The sequence below is a fragment of the Eucalyptus grandis genome, chromosome 5, assembly GCF_016545825.1.
Source record: "Eucalyptus grandis isolate ANBG69807.140 chromosome 5, ASM1654582v1, whole genome shotgun sequence".
Taxonomy (NCBI): Eukaryota; Viridiplantae; Streptophyta; class Magnoliopsida; order Myrtales; family Myrtaceae; genus Eucalyptus; species Eucalyptus grandis.
In genome coordinates, this window is record NC_052616.1 from 28,512,755 (window position 1) to 28,526,635 (window position 13,881).

Genomic DNA, 13,881 nt, shown 5'->3' on the forward strand with positions numbered 1-13,881 from the left:
GAGTTTATGGAAATGAGGCTTGAGTTAGTCCGGTGTCAGAGAAAAAGGGGAGCATGCTTTGAATGTGGCCAGCATGGCTGCCAGGTTAGGAACTGTCCGTATAAGTTCAGGAGAGTGTAAGCACCGTCGCTGCAGATGAAATGCCACTAGGATGGCGAAAGGAGTACGAATGGATTGACTATGCATTAATCAAGGGATGAATGTTTTGAGGTGTTTTATGCGAGTAATGCAGCAGAATTTTCGAGAGGAGGTTATAGGGTTTTCGTTGTGGTAATAAAGTAATAGGAAGATGAATCTCTAACTATAGTTGTATCTGACGGGTTTGCTTATGTATGACTTGGAAGTCATTTATGAAAGGGTCCGGCTCGAGGAGCTCTCTGCTGTTATGAATCGTGGCGTGATATAATTCAGTTCTGTTCGCTTAGCATATGAAAGTTTTGAATTACCGAAAGTTAGAAAGGACCTTCGATCCTCGTTATTCGTCACAAGATGACTTGGTTCTGGTTGTTGGTTATCGAATCTACATGGCAGTTGTAATGGATGAGTCAGTTGAGGAGCCGAATATGGAGATCATAACCGTGGTACAGAAGCTTTCTGAGGTATTTTCTGAAGAATTGTCAGATTTGCAGTTAGAAAGAGAAATTGAGTTCGTGATTGAATTAGCACTCAGAATAGAGCCAGTCCCTAAGGCTCCTTACCAGATGGTGTTACCCGAGTTAAAAAGGACTGAAGGTGTAGATGCAGGAAGTGTTGGATAGGGGATTCATACTTTCCAAAGGCATAACCTTGGGGAACACCAGTTCGGTACATGAAGGAGAAATGTGGTTCGTTGTTGTTGTGTATCGATATTCCTCAAGATCGACTGGAGGTCAGGGTATTATCAATTGAGAATCAGGAAGAAGGACACACCGAAGTTAGCATCTCGTACTCGATATGGCAGTTATGAGTTCGTTGTAATGCTGTGTGGTTTAATAGACACCCCAGCTGTTTGTTTGGGTCTGATGAACAAAATGTTTAAGGACACTTGAATCAGTTATGATCGTGTTCATTGAAATTATCCTGGTGTGTTCAAAGAGTGCCGAGGAGCACAAGAGACATTCGAGGATGGTACTTCAGACTTTGAGTACTTTTGGATTTTACGATAGGTTTAGCAAGTGTGAGTTTTGGATGACTCGTATTGCGTTCCTAAGTCATGTGATTTCAGGCAAAGAAATCTCCGTAGACCCCATCCAAGATTGGAGCAGTGAATAGTTGGCCGAGATTGACGACAGTGACAGAGATCAGAAGTTTCTGAGGATTAGCAGGATATTTCAGACAGTCGTAGAAGGGTTTATTTAGAAATTCAAAAGACTCTATAAGAGAATGCAGATGAGAGAGAGGTAAATCTTCATATTCTGATTTCGATTGGTTAAATGGGGCATTTCATCGATGCGATTACAGTGTTTTTCTCTGAGTTGGCCACTTGCGAGATAACTAGACTAGTTGGGTGAGTTATTAAGGACTTAAGGAAAATAGACTTGACAATTCAACCAGAATCGACTTCTCGACCGTGCTCATTTTTAGAGATCAATACGGCACGGTTAACGAATTAAGATCAGAGATAGGTCGGTTCGACTGAGATGAATGACCGATCGTGGGTGACTCCACTAAATTGGAAAACTCTCATTGACTGATACTAATTTGATATTACTGTCGTTTTGGTACCCCCGTGTCCGTTTTTGAATCATCGAGATTTTCACGACCCTCGAGAGTCACCAATGTGTTGAGTGGGTTCATCGTGGTTCGAGAAAATCGGCCACGGGTCATTTGTCCTAAAAAGCTCCGAAAACTACCTAGTAGCCTATGTCACACTAAAAGCGTGTCGGAGTGAAATTAACCGCCAATCTAAGCTCGATTTCAGAAATTGGAGATTCTGTCTTTTCACAAAGGGGGTACACCGAAGTGTGTGTATATCATATAAATCATATGCATGGAGTGCCGAGGATGAATTGTATTTCATATCTAGATCAGATGTTCCAAGTTGGTAGAGCTTTCAGATTGTTCTTTCTTAAGCAGTGTATAGCAGAGAGTGCAGAATTTCAATTGCTCAGATGAAGTCAGGGAAAGAAAGATCGCAGGTCAGGGTCAGTACAGTAGTCAGTAATCGCAGTTACCGAAATCAGTGTCAGAGTTATATCAGATCTTGACCAGAGGTTTTCAGCTTCAGTAGATCAACCAGATAGTCCCTTTTTGATCAGTGTAGAGCAGAGTGTTCAGAACTTCAGTTATTGAGATGAGATCAGAGATCAGAAAATCGCAGGTCCAGAGTTGGTTCGGAAATCAGTGATTCAGTCGGAATTATCAGAGACAGTTTAGAGACTGCTTAGAATCGCCAGTTTAGCTTCGCAGATTTTGTGTTGAAGACCTTTGGAATTTTAAGTGGGCAAGTGTTTAGTGTTTTGGAACCCGAAGTGGTTTGGGCAAGATAGCAGTGATTTGGCAGTATTGGTACTTAAGGTTACTGAAGGAGCAACTAGAGAAACCGAAGATTCTATGAGACGATTGTACCCCCACCTTTTTGTTTAAGAATTGGTAAAGGTTTAAATTTCGAGGACGAAATTTTTATAAGGGGGGAAGAGTTGTGACATCCCGATTTTCCCGATTCTATTTTCAATAAATTGAGACGGGCATTTCGTTGGCACGCATATAGTTCTTTTCCTTGAGTTGGTCACTCATGTGGAAACTAGTCTATCGGGTGAAGTCAAGTTAAGAGTTTCTAATGCATCGACTCGAGAATTTGACCGAAGCGATCTTTCGACCGAGTTAATCTGCAAGGGTCATTACGACACAATTAAAGTCGATTAGAGATCGGAAATAGGTCGACTCGACAGAGGCATGTGATCAAGTGTGGGTGATTCCACCAGATCGCACAATTCTGGTCGATAAGCACTGGACCGACTTCTCTATCGATTGGGTACCCTGTGTTCGTATTTGAAACCTTGAGATTATGCCGACAACCGAAAGTCGCCAATGTTTCAAAGATGTACATTGTGGCTTGAGATGATCAACCACAGGTCAAATGCATGAAAGTTTCTAAAGGCTACCCGGTAGGTTGGGCCGCGCTAGTATCGTGCCAAAGTGAAATTAACCGTGGAATTGAAATCGAATTCAGAAATTGGAAGTCTAGGTGTGTCACAAATCATTTCAAGATCCTTGAATCATCCTTGGGAAGATTTTTCATGCAAGCCGAGCTTTTCAGCAAAATAATCAAAGAATGGCTAATTTGGCTCGAGAAATTAGTAGGCCCGCCTTCGGTCGTACTTTTGGGACTTAAGTTGGTTTTATGGTCAAGTGATTATGTGAATTGAAACGTGGTGACATTGGATTAATTTTATGGACTTTAATTGGACTCAATTGGAAGAGAATTGAATGGAATTGGAGAAATTAGTGTACAAGAATTGGACCCCGGCGGAAAATGAAATGTGCAACCATTGGAGAAGTTGTGGAGGATTTGGGTGAGTGGATTATGAGGTCATCCTAGGTCATGGTGGGCCACCTTGATTGGATGAAGGAAAAAGAGAAAAAGAAAAGGGAAAAGAAAAAGAAAGGGCCCCCCTTCTTCTCTCTCCTCCCTCTCTTCTTCCTCTCTCTCCCGTGCGACTCCTCCATCTCCATCTTCTTCATCTCCTTCTTCTTTGAAAACCCAGCAACCAGCAAGCTAGAGAAGCCGCCCCCTTCGCCGTTCGTCGCCGCCGCCCGTCCGCACGCGAGCCGCTCCGCCCTCCACCCGCTCGCCGTCGCTTAGTCGCGCCACGGTCGCTCTCTCTCTCCATCTTCGTTTGCTGCTCGAAATCCCAGATCTGGGATGGACGCCGAAGCAGCACCATCGGAGCGGCCGCACGCCTCCGCCCGTCGCCGCTCACCGTCTCGCGCTCCGCCGTTGCCCGCGCTCGCCCGCGCTTGGCCGACGCCCAGCTGCGTCTCAGTCTCGGTTCGTGGGTTCCGGGAGCTGCCGGAGCTCGTCCCCGCCGCCGTGAGCCACCGTGCGGCCCCGCCTTAGCCCGCCGGAGCTTCACCTTGCCTCCGCCGCCCTTGGCCGCCCAAACCGGCACCGGATCTGCTCCCATCTCGGCCCCGATCAGCAACCCAGAAAAATGGGTATGGCAGCCCTTCGTGGCCCGTTTTGGCCGCCTTCCCGAGCTCGGATGCTCGGCCCGCTTTGAGGAAAGTCGATCCTCGCGTCGGCCTCGTCGTTTTGGTCCGCTCGGCTCGCTAATCCGGTGAGTTTAACTCACTAAACCTCGCTTAGAGGGTTAATGATGCTTTAGGTGTGTTTAGTTTATGTTAAGTGTTATTAGGTGGTTAGTTTAATTTATTTAAGTGTAGATTATATCAATGTGTTTAATTAGCTTAAATTGTGTTTAATTTAAAGTTAAGTGGGTGTTTATATTAATATAAACCTTGATGTGACAAAAAGGAATTTACTTTTGATTTATTTAAATATCTCGAAATTATTGAATAATTAAATAATATTTTAATATTCGAAATTATTAAAATATTATTATTTAATTATTTTCGGAATAAATATAAATATTTATTAAATTCCGCAAATTTTGGTCGGGACCCTAAATTCTCAAAATTTCGTACCGGTCGCTACGGTACATTCGGATTTTGAAATTGATGATTGGATATTTTAAATTGAGTGTGGATCGTGAAAATATGGATATTATTATTATATTAATTTTCGGAATAAATTTAATTATTTAATAAATTCTGAAAATTATTTGGGAACCTTATTTACTCAGAATTTCGTGCCGATCGCTGCTGTGCATTTAGAATTTGATATTGATGATTGGTTGTGGCGAATTGAGTGTGATTGCGATATATATGGATTCTTTGTAAATTTCTAAGTGTGGGAATTGAGGAGAGATGAGGTAGTGAATATGCCACCTATTAGAGGTCGCGCCCAGTGGGGCCGTTTTATGCCACCTATTAGAGGTCGCGCCCGATGGGGCCGTGATATGCCACCTGATAAAGGTCGCGCCTGGGGGGCCGTTTTATGCCACCTATTAGAGGTCGCGCCCGATGGGGCCGTGATATGCCACCTGATAAAGGTCGCGCCCAGTGGGGCCGTTTTATGCCACCTATTAGAGGTCGCGCCCGATGGGGCCGTGATATGCCACCTGATAAAGGTCGCGCCCAGTGGGGCCGTTATATGCCACCTATTAGAGGTCGCGCCCAATGGGGCCGTGAATTGCCACCTGATAAAGGTCGCGCCGAGTAGGGCCGTAGTTGAGAGCAATGATTGATTTGCTAGAATGACATGAAATCGGCCGAGTCGATTGATCGCCGAGACGATCCAAGTGGTTGAATTGTTTTGATAATGTGATTGAGCCACGGTTGTTTGGTTATCATAATTGCACGTGGTTGGTTTATATAAATTGTGCTAACCTGCAGATGAAGGCTGAGGCGAGGTAAGTCTTCTGTGTGATGTGGCTAGGCCACCCGGGGCGTATTTTCTTTCTAATAGGGGTTTAGGGGGTTGAACTTGCTGAGACGTGGTCTCAGTGGTTATTGAATAACCATTTCAGGTCCCTGATGGACGGAGCGGCCAGATAGCTTTGGTTGGCCTTGAAGAGTTGGAGAAGTGAAGTCATAAGGATTGGAGATCGTGTACGTCTTGTAGGTCGTAGGATAATCTCTTTTTAAGAGCCAGTCTTTTGTAGACTTTTGGCCGTAGACCTTTGTTTGTAATTTCGTTGATTTACGAAAGTGTTATGTTGTGATTTTGTTTCCTGCTTTTCTATCCCAAGTTAAATGTTATAAGGGGGGATTTGTTTCGCTTCCGCATGCGTAAAGAAATGAATGGGTCGGCGACATATCCTGGGATGTCGCATTCAAGATCGACCGTAGTGGGATGTGCGCGCGCTCGGGGTTCGGGGCGTGACATTGATTTTGTGATGGTTCTTGATGCTTTGCTTGCTGGAAATTGCACATTTGATGATATAAGGTAGGTTTGTGACATACCTAGAGATACTGCTTAATAATCGTGTGAAACTTAAGAGAACCCATCCCCAACGTGTGTTGGTAGACGTTAAAAGTTAGGAGAACCCATTCCCAGCGTGTGTTGTGACATCCCAGATTTTCAGTCATGTTTTCAATTGAATAAATCGGGCATTTCATTGACGCGTCTATAGGGTTGTTCTCGGGCTGATCATTCTTGAGATAACTAGACTATCTGGGGAAACCAATAAGGATTTTAAGACAAATAGACTTGAGAATTCGACTAGAGATCGGCTTCTTGACCATGTCTATCTTTAGAGGCCATTGCGGCACAGTATAAAATCGATTCAAGATCAGAGATAGGTCGGTTCGACTGAGATGTGTGTCTAATCATGGGTGACACCACTAAATTAGAAAATTCTCGTTGACCGGCATTAGACCGATTTTCTTATTGTTTTGGTACCCTATGTCCGTATTTGAATCCTCGAGATTTTCACGACAATCAAAAGTCGTCAATGGGTCGAGTGGGTTCATTGTGGCTTGAAGAAAATCGACCGTTTGCACTAAAAATTTTTGAAAGTTACCCGATAGTTTAGGTCACGCTAAAAACGCGTCGAATGGAAATTAATCGTGAATTCGAGTCCGATTTCAGAAATGGAAAGTTCTGTAGTGTCACGATCAATTCTAGGAACGTCGACTTAGTCTCAAAAGGTTTTTCAGAGATTCCGAGATTTTTTACGGAAAATCGTTCGGACGTCATGGAAAATTAACAGAAATTCATATGGACCGAATTTAAGGGAGTTTGGACTTTCAAGCCAAGCTAGTGAGTGTTGGGGATTTATAGAAAATTGTTCGGAATTTTTCTTCATCGAGATTGGATCTCAATTTGGGAATTTGTCGAAGAAATTGGAAGCTCAAAATGTGAAATTCGGAACTAAGGGAGGACAGTATTATTTTGGACCTAAATTGGTTTAATGGCGGAATTTATGCTTGAAAATGATGGGGGAGACATAGAGGATGAGATTGAGGCCTTGAGAGGTTAATTGATTTTGTGGAGGCCATTTGAGATGAAATTGAGATGGGATGAGTGTCCAATTTGAAGCCATGATTTTAAAATTCGTAGCCCCCTTCCCCTAGCATTTTTTGGACCAATTGAGATGTTATGGAGAGTGCATTACTTGTTGGCCTAAGGTGAGCCAAGGAAGAAGACTTGGCCAGGAAGGGTTCAAGGGGATAATCGTGTGGAAAATGAAGGCTTGTGGGCTCCTCAACCTCATCTCTATCCATCTCTCTCTTCCCTCTCACTCAGCTGCCGTCCAAGACTTCTCCATTTTCGTGAGCTCCATCCTCGGTCTTCTTCAACACTTGCCGACCTCCCCCTCCGCAACTCCATCTCTCTCTCTCTCTCTTGATTTCTTTCCCTTCATCCCCTCGAACTCTCACGCCAGCAAGCTATTCGGTCAACTCAATCAACACAAGAAGCCATTTCTTTTGACCCCCCAATCCTCACGATTTTAGCCCAACATCCACCAAGTTCTCCTTTGCTGCCCTCTCTCGATCAAACTCCTTAACACGGAAGACTTGAGTAAGCATCCGCGTGGTCTTCTCCAGCTCGTGGCCACCGGAACTACAGCTGCCACGTCCGAAGATCTCTCCCAGTTTCTACCAGCACGCCTCCACCATCTTTTGTTCCCCGTCAAACCAGTCGGTTTGTTAATCGCTGCATCATCTCCAGCAGCTTCATGTGCCACGCCGTTGCCTTGTCTAGCACACCCCCACGAAGCCCGACGCCAGCTGGCTTCTTTTTCTTTCGGGGTTGTGCGTGTCCAGCAAACGATCGAAGACTCCCTAGCAGCAACATCGTCCGCGTGTTCCTCCATCAATCGAAGTCTTCGCTCGACGCCAGCCCGCTTCGATCTTGCCGCGTTGTCTCCCATCTTCGCTCGTGGATCGATCGCATCAACGGCCCATCTGCTTCAACGATTCAAGTTGCAGCCCAGTCCAGCATTTTAGACCCAGTTCAACAGCCCATGAAGCTCTCTTATTCAGCCCGCAAATTAATAAATATCAGCCCAAGTGAACCCAGCAGCCCATTCTCAGTCCATTTGAAGCCCAAAAGTCCAGCTGTTTAGCCCATTGGAATTTGGCCCAGTTCGCAGCAGCCCAAGCCCAGTTTTTCGGCCCATCTTCAAGCTCACAACTTGAAGCCCAGTTCAATTTAGTTTCAACGAGGCCCAGCAAGTTCAGCCCATCCCAGGGCCCGTGAAGCAAGTCGGCCCAAGTTCGGCCGCCGTCGCGTCGTCGTCGCGGTGTTCCAGTCTTCGCTTTTAATCAAGTGAGTTTTACTCACTAATGCTTTCTTAGTTTGCTAATTATGCTTAGGGGTTGGTTAGATTTAATTAAATGCAATTAGGTGGTTAGATTAGTTTAGATCAATTAAATTAGAGACTTAATGATGCATGTTAGGTGGTTAGAAATAGACATTAGCAAGTAGACATGCCATGTTATTTATGGAACGAGTCTCGGTAATTTTCTGGGCTCGTCTCGGCGTCCAATTCGGCATTACGAACCTAAATTGGATTTTTTTATAATTATTTATTTAATTTTCGAAATTAATTATTATTTTTTTTTTTTTTTCGGAAATTCAACCGGGATGGCTAGTGACCGGAATTTTGTGCTGATTGTCGTGGTGCAATCCGTTTATTTATTTGAGCTTGAATCGTGCCGAATTAAATTAATTGTGAATTTTTGGGTATATTCCTAAGTGATGTGATTTTAATTCTTTGATTGAGAAACCGTCGGGTATTGGTTGTCAATATCGAAAGTGAGTTGGAGAATGCACGTGGCTTGGTGATAGAGTATGGCATCGTAGAAAGGGTCGGGTGGGACCATAAAGCCACCATAAAGCCACTAGATCTTGAAAGGGTCAGGTGTGACCATAAAGCCACTAGATCTTGAAAGGGTTGGGTGGGACCGTAAAGCCATTAAATCTTGGAAATGTCGGGTGGGACCATAAAGCCACTAGATCTTGAAAGGGTCGGGTGGGACCATAAAGCCACTAGATCTTGAGAGGGTCGGGTGGCACCGTAAAGCCATTAAATCTTGGAAAGGTCGGGTGGGACCATAAAGCCATTGAATCTTGAGAGGGTCGGGTGGAACCATAAAGCCATTGAATCTTGGAAGGGTCAGGTGGGACCGTAAAGCCACTAAATCTAAGAAAGTTACTTGGTGGGGCCGTGATTACCACCTATAGATAAGTTGTGTCCTAAGGACCGTGATTCATAATTGGGAATTGAGTTGGAATAGTTGAAATGACCGAAAGTGGTCTTGTTGATATGAAATCGACTAGGTCGATTGATCATTGCTTTGATATGATGTTGTGAATTGATTGATTGAATGGAAATGACTAGTGAATGGTTCGATTGAGATGTAATCGACTATGTCGATTTGATTGATGCTTCGATCAGTGATGTGATTGCTTGGGTGCCTATTTGATCTGTGCTAATATGCAGGTGGAATCTGAGACCAAGGTAAGTCCTCTGACTTATGTTGTGCATAGGCAGCCCTAAGGTGTATTAGTTTACTAATCGGGTCTTAGGGGGTAGAACTTGCTGAGACGTTGTCTCATTGGTTATTGAATAACCATTTTAGGTCCCTAGATGCAGTAGACTTGGATTTTGAAGATCTCGAAAGCCCGGTGTAGTTTGCTGAAGGCTCCATTTGGAGTGTGGAGGATGATGAAGAGGAGGACGGGGACCCATAGCTTGTAGAACCCCACTTCTGCTTGTAGACCTTGTTTTTAAACTGGCTTAGGTAAATTGAACTTTATAGTTCACCTTGTATATAAGAGTGAAGGTTTTTAAGAGTTTGAAATTTAGTCCTACTGTTCTATCCCAATGTTTTATTGTCTGGGGATTTTTAATTGCTTCCGCATGTGCATATGAAAATGAAAGGGTCGGCAATACATCATGGGATATCGCAAATTTTTAATCGACCAAGGTGAGGGATGGGCGCATGCCCGAGGATTAGGGCGTGACATGTGTCGGTGGACATTAAAAGTTAATATTACCTAACCCCGTGTCACGACCAATTTTTCGGGTGAACCACCTAGGGTTTGGCTAATGGATTGTTAAGCCTTGACTTAATTCGGGCTCTCCCAAACCCATACTAATTCGCGACTTAGGTTCAAATTCTTAATATGCAATTGATTTTCAACTAGGAGTCGCCACTAATCTATTTTTGGTGGGTCGATTAAAAACCCAAGTAAAGTCACATGAGATTTACTTTACTCCTACGAACCAGAGAATATGGGTACGGGGACTTGGTTACACTAGATTTCTCTAATGCCCTTTTGGTACCTTTTTCTTTTATTTTGAAAAATGTTTTGCAGGCAGCTTGAATTGATTTTAAATCTAATTTTTCTAACATATGATGCGATCATGCGAGTGCGCAAACCACTAATTTAACACCTAAGAAAAGCAATGAATAAATTATAGGACTTACCTCATAGTAACGAAAGCATCTGCGTTGTTAGATTAGAATTCACATCATCAACCCTAGATATGATTTCTAATTAACACGCAATTTCTTTTTTTCATTTTCACTTAATTAATGAGAATCAAATCCATATGCAATGCAATGCTTCTAATCTAACATGAAATGATATGACATGGTAGTATAGCCTAAACTATATGACATGGGTAAAGTAACTTTTTATGTTTTCTTAATGAACATGCAACAATTAAATATGCAATCTAAATTAACCAAAATGACCTAATTTTAATGACGGGCAATTTCTAATTAAATGAACCTAGCAACAATCACTAAATGACGTGCATTTCATGAACCTAACGTTATATGACGTGTACATGATTTTTTATTTTCTTAATAAGCATGCAATCTATCATAATATGCAATGATGTGCAAAGAATGCCTAATTCTATTTTCCTTTTCCTTTTCTTTTATGAAATTTGAAATTAAAATTGCCAAATAATTAAACGTGCAATTTAGATTAAGAAAAACTAACATCCTAACTAAACGTATTTTTTTTGGATTTTTATTTAAGGAATTTGAAATAAATAAATTTCCTATTCTAAACATGCAAAATAACCCTAAAACAAGTAATATTCTAACAAGAACCTAATCTAACTCAAATAAATATTTTTGGGTTTTTTCTTTTGCGGGAGCAATCAAATAGAGGCATCAAGAAAGCACGGCACCAAATCAAGCAAGATATCAACCATGTCGATTTAATTTAGGGAAATAAATTGACGAATTGTATCTCACGTATGAGATCGGATTGACCAATTTTTAACAAAATCACAAATCGTATCTTGAGCGTGAGATCGGATTGGCAATTTTTCCGTACAATTGCGAGTCGTATTTTGAGCTTGAAATCAGATTGTCAATCATATGCACGTTATGAAATTAGGGAATAAATCCCTAATTTAAAAATATTTTCGAGAAAATTTGGATTAGATGCATCATCGGAAGATTTGAATTTAAACGCAATATCAATAAATTAAGTAAGGAAATTATCAAATTAAATTTGGATAATATCTTTACATATTTCGTAATATCGTTCCCAAATTTGGACTCATCGGATGATGGGATCAGCGATGGCTCGTGGTGGATGATGCTTGAACCGATGCGGCGGCCGCTAGAAAATTCTCTTTTCAAAAGAGCCCAACAACATTAAGCATGAAAAGCTTTTGTGATTTCAAATAGACAAAACATGCTCTCATAAGTATGAAAATTTCAAGCATTCAATCAAGGAATTGTCCTACAAAGGGACTATCTCAATAATTGGGTGTCCTTAGATAATCCCTATCAATCAAGACTGAAAATCCACTTTTTCCCTTGCGCAAAAGAACATGCATGAAAATGATACCATGCAATATCAGAATAAATTCAAATTGCACAATCATTTTGGCTCGGATCAAGATTTTGTCTCAGTCATGTTACTACTAGAATCTCAGTGCTCTAATTCGTCATCTGCAAGGAAAAGAACAGAGTGTCAATTCCAAAATTAATTATATTCATGAATGCAATGCATCTATTTTATCCAAGATGGATGATCCTCTTTTGACTTCTTCCATCATTCTCTCATGGAAATGAGAAACTTCATTTGGCTTTCGAGAATGACATCTCACACAAATTGTAATGAGATGTGCGACATGTCACACTTTGGAATCTAGATGATCTTCTTTTGACTTGCCCGCAGTTTCTTATTGATATGCAAGGAAATCGCTTGGGACAAGTAAGAGGATAAGTAGTGTTTAATGTCTTCTTCACTCTTGGGAGATGTCATCACAATCAGTTAGGAAATGATCCTTTGCCCCCATGCCTATTTCTCCTTCAGATGTACGTTCCCAAATCAATGGGCCCACTATAACTGGAAATTGACGCGTTACTTTCAAATGCTTTTCTGTTATGCTCGAGACATGAAGTAAATGGGTTGGAAAAACAAACAAGGGTAACCTAATGCATGCTTTTAGAAATGGCTTCAAAAATGATTTTTTTTTATCTTTTTTTTTTTACGAGGAAGCATGAAGAAGCCCAGTCCTCAGAATTTCTCCATGGATAATATTTTCTTTTCATTGTTGGATATCGTCACCGGGCTGGTTTGGTGTACCACATCATGTTCTCAAAACAAAAATCGTAATTTTATTGATATTCATCAATCGAATTACATATATTTGAAAGAAAAATGTGATGTTCATGCACTAAAGAAATTGAAACCAATCCCTAAAAAGCGATAAGAATTCCCACGCAGGGGAAGGTGCATGCCCCTAATTAAATGAGGAAATTGAATTACTTAGAACCATGAATCATGTGTACTGGAATTCTTCACCCTCCTTGATCTTGTGTGATGCAAACCCTTCAAGTCAAATATTCTTCCATCTAGATATGTCACTACCCTCTTCATGATGGCATCAAATTCGACTACCTCAGGAAAATGAGACGATTCAAAAGGTCTTCTTGGCTCTCTTCTTGGAGTCGCAATTTCTCACTGAAGATAGATTGTAGCATTTTTGCTTGACGAGATAAGCTCTTTTTGATCCGTCATTTTAGCTCTCGATCGTGAACGGATGGGTGAGCGGGATCGTTCCATAATCACCTAATTCAAATGAACGGGAACATGTAAGCATGAAGGTAAATAGAAAGTCAATTCATGACAATGATCCAATTGATTTTTCCATTTTTTTTTCATTTATTCATGAAAAGTTCGTACAATAAGGGAATTTCCTAAAAATGGACAAGGAAAATAAAGATAGACACCCTAACAAGACCAAATTTCCTAGACATGATTTGAAAACAAACTCTCCAAAGTTTTTTTTTTTTTTTTTGCAAATGATTCATTGCATGGCAATTTCTTCATTTCATTTTTAATTGACAAAGGAATTAGATTAAATGACTAATCTAGATTGTCATGGACAAACCAAAAACACGACAAAATAAATTGTAAGGTATAGGGATAGAAGACTTACTTCACTAAGGAAAATCAATAGCAATCACATAAACATGCACATGGTAAGTGGCTCGATTTCTAGTATATAAGGCTTAACAAGTGGAGCCACAAGGATGATCAAACTAGCCACGGGCTTGTGGACTATGTCGAGTCCTCATGACTCCGACTTGGTCAAAGAGCCGACCCAGGTCGCGAGCATGCGGACTGAGGTGGGTACTCTTGACACCATGAAAGAAACTTCAGGATTAAGATGGGCGACTCATACCGCGAGCATGCGGTCGGAGTAGTATCCATCTCAATACCATCCTAAATGATCCTATGTGGCCCAGGTCTGGCGGCAAGTTGTATGTGCAAAAGTGTAGTGCAAATGCAAGGCATGCACAACAGTTTGTATCAAACAACACTTCAATAATTTGAATTCAAAACAT